The following is a 10522-nucleotide window of genomic DNA, read 5'->3' as shown; positions in this document are numbered from 1 at the left end:
CTGAGGTCCCGTCGTAGCTCTCAAATTGGGGGAGCTTGAAGTTCGACAAGATCGATTCCTGCATAATCCTTTGAGAAAAAGGAGGGTCAGTACAGATATCCTCACCGTAAGCAGAGGGAGCATGGCGGAGCTCTTCGATCCAACGGTTCATCTCTTGAAACCTTTGATCTAGGAGATCCTCTCGATCATGAATCTCGAGGGTCTTTTGACAGAACGGAGGTAGAGACCCTCCGGGAGTAGAATCGTTATCAGACAGAGGGCTCTCCACCCTCTGCTTCTCCTTTTTGGGGGATACAGGGCGACTGGCCCAAGTGGGCCGCCCGATCACTGGATTCTGGAACTCCGGTGATGCTCTTTCCAGCTGCACAGATGCCTGCGGATGCTGCTGCTGCTACTACATGGTCTGTACCGCTTCAGTGAGGTCCCTGACCTGCTGAACTAGTAGGTTGAACTGCTCCATGCCGACTGCTATTGCCGGAGGAGGAGGAGCCTGAGAAACTAGAAATGAGGTCGGAGCTGGCGGATCTTGCTGAGATCTGGCCATGGAGGCCGTAGATCGCCTGGTGGATGCCTTTCAGGGAGGCATCAGGTTGGGATCTGGCTAGAGAAGAAGAAGAAGATGTCGAAGAAGATGATCAGAGACAGTCCTGTTGAGTACTCCTTTAAGAAGAAGGGTCCTATGAAGACACAGCCCTTCCTTTAGTGCCAATTCTGTTGGTGCAGAATTCTGTCGATACTGAAGAAACTGGAGTCGAGGAGATCACGGCCGCCATTGGGACCTGCAAGGAAAGTCTAAACTAGAGTTGAGGGTGCTCCGGTAAGATCCTCCGATGCTCAAGGCAGTACTCTGCTTCAACAGAAATGGAGCACTCGAATGGAATTTTAGCAAAGTTTAAAGATAGTGCTTAGAACCTAGAGGAGAATGTATCTGGGGGGTTTCTTTTATAGACGGGAGAGCGTAACTGATTGATAGTGACATCCGTAACTGCTTGGTAGTGGGCCGTTCGGGGCCACGTGGAGTTTGTTATAGAGAGTGGAGTGGTGTCCGTTGTCGCGACTTGCCGAGGAGTTCGGGTTGGATGACTGAAGCTCGGTTGGGATGTTTGGTAGAGCGAAATAGCTCTCTATCTCAAAAATCTAAGAGAAGCTCGGATGTTTCTGAGGTTGCTGACGGGGTAACTGTTATTGGGTGCCTTAGGCATTGATGCTGCAGATGAAAGTCATCTGCTGTAGAAGCCCGGACGGAAACTTTCTGTTGGAGGAATCCAGCTGGAGTCCGATTGCTAGAGAAGTCTGTCTGAAATTTATCTGATGTAGAAGCTTGTCTAAAGACTGTCTGCTGGAGAGATCCGGTTGCATGAGGAATCCGATAGAAGGTCGATCGATAGCAAAATTTGGAAGGTGCTATAGAAGGTTGACCGATAGAAGAGTCCGAAAGGTGTTGTGGAAGTTCGTCCGCTGAAGGAGTCTTGAGGACACTGTGGAAGGTCGACTGCCGGAGGGGTCTAGAGGAAATTTGTCCATTCGAGGGGTCTGGTTGGCACTGTTGAAGTCCGATTGGTACTGTTGAAGGTTGATGGTTGGAGAGGTACGAAAGACACCAGAGACAGTTGGTCACTGTAGAAATCTGGCTGCTGGAGCCCATCCATTGTAGAAGTTCGTCTGGAATCCATCCGCTGTAGAAGTTCAGATGGAGTCCGGTTCTTGTAGAAGTCCGGAAGGAGACCTCTTACTATAGAAGCTTGGATGGAGACCAGTTGCCGTGGAAGCCTGAATGGAGACCGCTTATTGTAGAAGCTCGGATGGAGACCGATTGCTGTGGAAGCCCGAATGGAGACCGCTTATTGTAGAAGCTCAACTGAAGTCCGCTTGTAATAGAAGTTCGGACGGAATTCGCTTACTACAGAAGCTCGGATGAAATTCGAAAGGCGGTCGACCACTGTAGAAACTTGAATGGAGTCTGGTTACTATAGAAGTCCTGCTGCTGGAGAAGCCCAGATATTGATGAAGTCCGAAAGAAGCTCGGAGTAAAGTCGATCGTGATGGGAGGAAATTTGGAAGAGATTCGGAGAGTAGTCGATCACTGTAGAAAATCAGCTGATAGTGAAGCCCAGAGAGCATTTGGAGCAGTCTGATAGATGACTGAAGGAGCTCATTATTAGAGAAGTCTAGAGGGTACAATAGGAGTTCGTCCATCGAAAGAATCTGGAGGACACTGTGGAAGGTCGACTGCTGGAGGAGTTCGGATGGTACTGTGGAAGCTCGGATGGTCGGAGGAGTTCAGAAAGATGTCGCACAAGGTCGGAAGCTGGAAGAATCCTGGGAGGGTTGGCCTCTTACGAACTTCGACTGGAGTTATTTTATACCCAACACTCAGTACTAGTTGTTCTCTAACAACTACCCACACTCATCATCCTGTGTCTCTATACAGTAGACTAGAGACTCATCTATCTCGAAGAAAGCAATTTGTACGTCAGTCTATCTGGATCTATCATCATCCTTCTGATGATCCTATGACCGGAAGTATTTAGAAATTAAATAAATATCTCTAATTCTCCATACCTTAAGAATATATATCGAAACTAATTCCATGGATGATTCAAGGACACATCACACTTGAATGAATAAAAACTTGCCCTTTTATTGATCAGATCAATATATTAGTATAAAATTATATCCTAGATTTATTATAATATGTCAGCTATATTGGCTTCTAGGATATACATCTAACAATCTTCCACTTGGACTAAAGCCAATTGGTCATAAATCTAAGTCTCATCTTCTCAAGGTGGACTTTCATTTTCAGTTGGCTCAACTGCTTAATCAGTGGATCTGCCATAGTGTCCGTGGAGTCTACTCTTCGTACCTCGACATATTTCTTTTTGACGTAGTCGCATATGATATGAAACCGTCACTCGATGTACTTGGATTTTTGATAAGATCTCGGCTCTTTAACAAGTGCTATAGCTCCTTTATTGTCGTAGTACAGTGGTATGGCATCCGATGTCATAACCCAGAGTTCCATGATGAACTTCTTGAATCAAAAGCCTTCTTTTACAGTATCCGAAGTAGCGACATACTCAATCTCTGTGGTTGAATCTGCTATGATGGGTTGCTTGAAACTCTTCCAGCTAACTGCACTACCATTGCAAACAAACATGTATCCTGACGTAGACTTTCTATCATCAGGATCAGTTATGAAGTCGGAATCAATATACCCCTCGACTCGCAACTCAGAGTCCCCTCCAAAGATTAAGAATAAATTTTTAGTCCTTCTCAAGTATTTAAGGATATTCTTCACAACTATCCAGTGCTCCTCGCTTGGATTCAACTGATACCTGCTTGTGACACTCACACCAAAGGCAATATCAGGTCGAGTACATAGCATGACGTACATGAGGCTCCTTATAACGAGGTGTAAGGAATCCTACTCATGCACTGTACCTCCTTAGATGTGGTTAGACACATCATCTTGGAGACACTAATACCATGCTTAAGAGGTAAGAGATCTCTCTTGGAGTTTTTCATGCTGAACCTCTTCAGTACCTTCTCTATGTACAACTTTTATGATAGACCAAGTATCTATTTAGGTCTATCACTATAGACCGTTATTTAGAGAATATAGGATGCTTTCTCTAGATCTTTAATGAAGAATTTTTTGGACAACCATCTTTTGACTATGGTCAGCATGGGAATATCATTCCCAATGAGGAGAATATCATTCACATCAATACGAGAAAGGTAATCATACTCTCACTGACCCTCTTGTACACACAAGATTTTTCTTTATTTTTGATGAAATAAAATAATTTGATTGCTTCATCAAAATAATGGTTCTAACTTCTAGAAGCTTGCTTTAATCCATATATGGACCTTTGCAGCTTGCAAACTGAAGGAACCAGATCTAGGGTTTAAGGGTTAGATCTTGAAACTTTTTCAAGATCATACAGCGGAAGACTAAAATAAACCAAAATTTATTTTCTAAGATCAGAAAATCCCTAGATCTAAAATCCTATTACATGATTATTACATAGCATTAAATCAAAAATTAAAATATATATGAATATAGTATGAACTACATGTTGATCATATCAACATGTTTCTATACTAGCTACATCTAATGTATGTATTAAATAATAGATCAGATCTATTACCTTGCAAGTTAGATGCTCTAACCTCACTGATCTAGGTTTAAGGATGATGTTGCAAGCCGCACACGTGTCCGGCCTCTAGGAGTCGTCCACACGAGCCCACGAATCTCGATCAGAAGTCCTGCTTCAGGAAATCAGCACAGTATGCTAGTACTGCGCTGATCCTTCTTTGATGGTTGATCAGGTGCCTCCTTCTTCTTGATTTGGACTCTTCCAAAGATGAAAAGTATAAGGAGGAGTTTTAGATCTGAGACACTCTCAGAAAACTCAAGATGGAGGGAGGAAAGATATGAAAACAAAAACCCTAGAAGAAGACCCTCTTCTTCTTCACGTTTTTCTCTCTAAATGCCCTAACTTGCATCTTTTATATCTCCACGACCCAAAGGTATTTCTCTTTTATTTTTGGAAGGCACAAAGGTATCTCAAATATCTGACTCTCCTTAAAATTTTATGAAGAAACTCATCTTATATAGAGAGATATGATAGAGTCCTTATCTAGGTCAAACACCTAGTCAAGGCTTATCCAAACATAGCAAGTTAAGGGACGCCCAACTCTTGAGCATCTCCTCCATATTTTCATGAATGGATCACCAGCAAAGGGTTCACAATGTAAACCCTAAAGGCCATAAAAATTCCAAAAAAAAATTGGATAAATTCGGTGCAAAATTGAAAGAGTTTTGGATTTCTAAAACTCTATCTCATAGAATTCAAAATCCAAACTTATTCCTTTTAGATTTGATCCAAACCACCTTCCATGTAAGAAAGAAGAGAAGAGACCTTTTGTGAATGTGGGAGAAATCTGGGAGAGGGCTTTTGTCGCACAAAATAAGTAGAGATTGGCGTTGAATAAGAGAGAGGGCGTGGAGAAGGATTATGTGGCGCAAGGTGGAATCCTAGTCCTACTAGGATTCTGTCTTATGACTTGTTTTAATTTGATTTTCCAAACCAAATCAAATCAAAATTTGATCAACCCAATTAAAATAGGTCTTAACCCAATTAAGAACCTAATTTAATCATATTAAATTAGATTTAAATTTGATTTAATTTTCTAATCAAATTAGAAATTAGATTGACCCAAGTCCTAGTTGAACTAGGACTAGTCTTTCCTTGCACTTGGCTTATCCAATAAACCAATTGGACTTGATCCAATCAAGCCCAAACTAAATTTAATTAAATCATATTTAATTAGACTTAATCTCAGCCCATTGGCTTAATCAAATTAAGCCAATTAGAAATCGAATTGCTAATCGATCCTCCTGCAACACTTGCACTGGGTTAAATGTCAATCGTATTGATCATTTAACCCTAGAACGATTCTTAATCGTTGATCAACCATCTGATCAGATCATGAACTCTAATGTGTGTGACCTCATAGGTCCGAACCTAAGCCGGTAGCATAGGAACAGATTCCTATACCAATCGAAGTGACCATCTAGCAATGGTACCCGACGATCGGATAGGTCGAATGTGTAGAACAACATCCTTAGAACCCATGCGGATATAGTTTTCATATAATTCATCCTCTTGACCAAAATGATCATAGGACATCCCAGAGTTCAACTGTCAACTCTGATCAGGTTGTCCACATTGTATTTCAAAATATCAAATCCATCTAATGGATTACCCTGGCCAAGGTTTTGCTAAATTGAAATACAGCGACTCATTCTTCTCCAACTCTTGGAGTGGTCAATCCCATCTCGATCACACTCTGACTTCGCAAGTACTTGACTGTGCCCAGAAGCCTTCCGTCTCTGAATTAGAAATTCAGTTAGTCCAGTACCAAAGCACAGTGAGTTGCTTGCAAGTCACTGAGGTGATCTCAAGTCTAAGGGACACTTATACCTATATCCCATCTGAGATATTCTCGATAGCAGAATGCTCTGGAGTTGGTCACGTTCCATGATGATGTACCCTTACATCTCACCTGTATGCCATACCAGTGTCTCCACACTCCTTGATTAAGAGGACAACCAACCCATATGGCCTACAGCGACCTATGCTCGATAGAAGCTGTCATCCTTATTAACAGCCTATCATTTGGTCGTGAACAGTTTTAAGGACTAATCGATAAATCCTCTCTTTATCAAACTTAAATAGTCCTAAGGACTTCATCATAGCAACGGAGTTCATTAGAAGATGAAAGCTTATGATGAAGATGCCAAATATATTTTATTTATTAACAAATCAATTACAATACTTGGTTGCTCAACCGTCAACAGCTTGACGATTGGTTTTTTGGAACACATTTCCCAACAACTCCCACTTGTCCTAAAGCCACTCGGCACAGTATCTAATACCCATCTTCGACTTGTGGTTGTCGAACTCCTTTATTGCCAGGGCTTTAGTGAAGGGGTCGGCTAGGTTCTCCTTTCCATCGATCTTCTGAAGGTCGACGTCACCTTGATCCACGATCTCTCAGACCAGGTGGAAGCGGCGCAAGATGTGCTTCGTCCGCTGATGTGCTTTGGGTTCCTTCGCCTGAGCTATGGCACCAGTACTGTCACAGTAGAGCAGGACCGAACCATCGAGGGAGGGTGCTACTCCGAGCTCGTTGATGAATTTCCTCAGCCACACAGCTTCCTTCGCGGCATCTGATGCTGCGATATACTCCGCTTCACAAACAGAGTCTGCCATAGTATGCTGCTTGGAACTCTTCCAGCAGATGGCTCCACCATTCAGAGTAAAGATATAACCCGACACACTCTTGCTGTCATCATGGTCAGATTGGAAGCTGGAGTCTGTGAACCCCACAAGTTTCAGATCTGACTCACCATAAATCAACCATTGGTCCTTAGTATTTCTCAAATACTTAAGGATGGCTTTAACCACTTTTCAGTGGTTTTCTCCAGGATCAGATTGGTATCTACTCACTACTCCTAGTGAGTATGCCACATCTGGTCTTGTACATGTCATGGCATACATGATAGATCCCACGGCTGAAGCATATGGGACTCTACTCATACGCTCTCTCTCTTCAGGAGTTGTCGGACAATCCTTCTTAGAGAGAGAAATTCCTTGGCCTATCGGTACATAGCCCTTCTTGGAATTCTCCATGCTGAACCTCTTCAGCACAGTATCTATGTACATGGACTGGGATAATCCAAGCATCCTTTTAGATCTATCCCTATAGATCTTCATCCCTAGGATGTAGGATGCTTCACCCAAGTCCTTCATGGAGAACTGTGATGACAACCAAACTTTTATTCCCTGTAGTGCGGGGATGTCATTCCCGATTAAGAGAATGTCATCCACGTACAAGATAAGGAATACCACAACTGGACCATTTTCCCATTTATGGATGCAGGGCTCTTCTCCATTCTTAATGAAGCCATACGTTTTGATCACCTTATCAAAACGCATGTTCCAACTCCAAGAAGCTTGCTTCAATTCATAAATGGATCTCTGAAGCTTGCACACCTTGGACTCATCTGTGGATGTAAACCCCTCAGGTTGTATCATATACACCTCTTCGATCAGCTCTCCATTCAGAAAAGCTGTCTTTACATCCATCTGCCAGATCTCATAATCCAGATGGGCAGCTATTGCAAGCATTATCCGAATGGATTTGAGCATTGCCACAGGGGAAAACATCTCGTCATAGTTAATACCATAACGTTGACGATACCCCTTGGCAACCAGACGGGCTTTATAGGTCTCCACCTTTCCGTCTGCGCCCCTCTTCCTTTTGAAGACCCATTTACACCCAATGGGTTTAACCCCTTCAGGTGGGTCAACCAATGTCCATACATCGTTGACCTTCATGGACTCCATTTCGGATTTCATGGCTTCAAGCCATTTCTCGGAATCAGGTCTCTGCATAGCATCCATATAGGTGATCGGATCCTCATTATTCTCATCAAGTTCGATGGGATCACCGTCCCGGACCAAGAAACCGTAGTATCTGTCCGGCTGACGCGGTACTCTACCGGATCGCCTTAATGGTGCAGGTATATTGGGCTCCGGATCTGATCTAATCATATCCGACTCAGGTTCAGCTATTGGTGTCGGTCCTTCTACCTGTTGAACTACATCAAGTTCAACCTTAGAGGCAACGGTTCCTTCACCAAGGAACTTCTTTTCTAAAAAGATTGCCTTAAGGCTGACGAACACCTTTTGTTCATCAGCATGGTAGAAAAAATATCCTTTTGTCTCTTTGGGGTACCCTATGAATGAGCATTTGTCAGACCTAGGTCCAAGTTTGTCTGTGACTAATCGTTTGACATATGCCGGGCACCCCCAGATCCTAAGGTGTGAAAGTACTGGCTTACGCCCTGTCCATATCTCATATGGAGTCTTAATTACAGACTTACTTGGAATCCTATTTAACAGATAACAGGCTGATTCGAGTGCATATCCCCAGAAGGATATCAGCAAGCTAGCAAAAAACCCATCATGGATCGGACCATGTCTAACAAAGTCCGATTCCTCCTTTCAAACACACCATTATGCTGTGGTGTTCCTGGAGGAGTCCATTGGGAGAGAATCCCATTCTCTCCTAGATATGTGAGAAATTCACTAGAAAGGTATTCTCCTCCTCGATCAGATCGAAGAGTTTTAATACTCTTCCCAGTTTGTTTTTCTACTTCACTTCGGAATCGTTTGAACATTTCAAATGAATCCGACTTATGTTTCATCAAATAGACATATCCATATCGGGATAGGTCATCCGTGAAAGTTATAAAGTAGAAATATCCACCTCTAGCACTGGTGCTCATGGGTCCACATACATCAGTATGTACTAAGCCCAAGAGCTCAGTAGCTCTCTCACCTTTTCCAGTAAAAGGTGACTTGGTCATTTTACCAAGAAGACAGGACTCACAGGTTGGAAGTGATTCACAATCACTGACTTCGAGGATTCCCTCTTGAGTCTACCTGTTTATTCTGTTCTTGTTTATATGACCTAGCCTACAGTGCCATAAGTAGATATCTGACACACTATCTAATCTAGGGTGTTTGCCAGTTGAATAGACTCTTATCAGGCTTGATCTTTTTGGTCTGGCTCTACACTGATGTCCCAGTCTGAACTTGCACCTTCTTCACTTTGTTCTTCTTGTTCTTCTTCCCTTTCTCAAAGGATCGAGAACCAGAAGACGAACCTCCCACTGAGTTCACCGACTCCTTGTAAAGTTGGTGATCCTTCTCAAAGTTCTGAAGCAACCCCAGTTTCCCGTGGTAGTTCTCTTCAGGCTTTGTCATTCTATAATGAGTGAGGAATGGGAGATAAGACTTGGGCAGCGAGTTCAGTATTGCATCTTTCCCAATTGTTTCTCTAAACAATTTTTAGTAATTTTAATTTTGCCCCAGAAACCTAATCAGTAGGCTTTGGCCTCCACTATAAGGATCCAGTTAGGTCCAACCATTAACATGATCATACTTGGTGTATCTAACCAACAAATGATTAAGCCCAACTTTGGTTGGCTCACCTAACCACCATTAGAGAGATACTTCCAAGTCGTCATATGATGAGTGATAATTCCATTAGTCAACAAGCACCAGGCCTTTGGGTCTGCAATGATTATTGAGTTCATGGACTCATTATCAAACACCTTAATGGGAGGCTATGACTCAGTTATCTCCATAACTTTGTCATTTTAAGGACCTAATAATTTTAGAGGATTTAAATAATATAGAGGATGAGGTCAGATGAACCAGCTTATCATGATCCTTCCACTGGCTTCACCAAGTCAGCTTAAGGGAGACCATTAAAAGGGCTGGTCTAGGAGCACCTAAATCAGTCACACTGATTTACCTAGCTGACATGGGTCAGCTCGAATAGTCAAGTGATCCGATCAAAACATAATTTCACCAAGAGGCCAGGTAAGTTTGATCAGTGGGAGGGTCTGCCAAAGCTTGCCTTAGACACCATCAGAAATGGCCAAGTAAGCGGGCTCCCAATTAAAAACCACCGGTCTGGTTTATCTTAGACACCAACTGGTTTAATTAGTTTCGATTAGATCAACCTAACAGTTCGTGCTAGACCACTTAGCCAAAAATCAAGTCCATTTGGTTCTCGTTAAAGACATAGACTTGACCAACTACAACTATTGTAATTGATCTAGAGAATCCTTGACCTAATCTAAGACAACAATTGATTAGATTTAGTCAATTCTCTAATTAAGTCCATCTTTAATCTAACTATAGGTCTAACCCAATTAATGGACCTAATTCCCACTAACCCATTAACCCAATGTGTTATGATTTGTGTCTTAGGTTCTTCAATTCACAATCTTAGAACCTAATCAAACAACTTCTTAATTCTTAATTAAGTTTTGGACTGAGGGTTGGGTTTGGCTTTTCAAAAAATAATTTTCATATTTGTAAAATAATTTTACAATATGATTCTACCAACCATATTGCATGTTTGATTCATA

Source organism: Elaeis guineensis, chromosome 6 (genome assembly GCF_000442705.2).
Source record: "Elaeis guineensis isolate ETL-2024a chromosome 6, EG11, whole genome shotgun sequence".
Lineage (NCBI taxonomy): Eukaryota > Viridiplantae > Streptophyta > Magnoliopsida > Arecales > Arecaceae > Elaeis > Elaeis guineensis.
Note: the sequence above shows the minus strand (reverse complement) of the source record.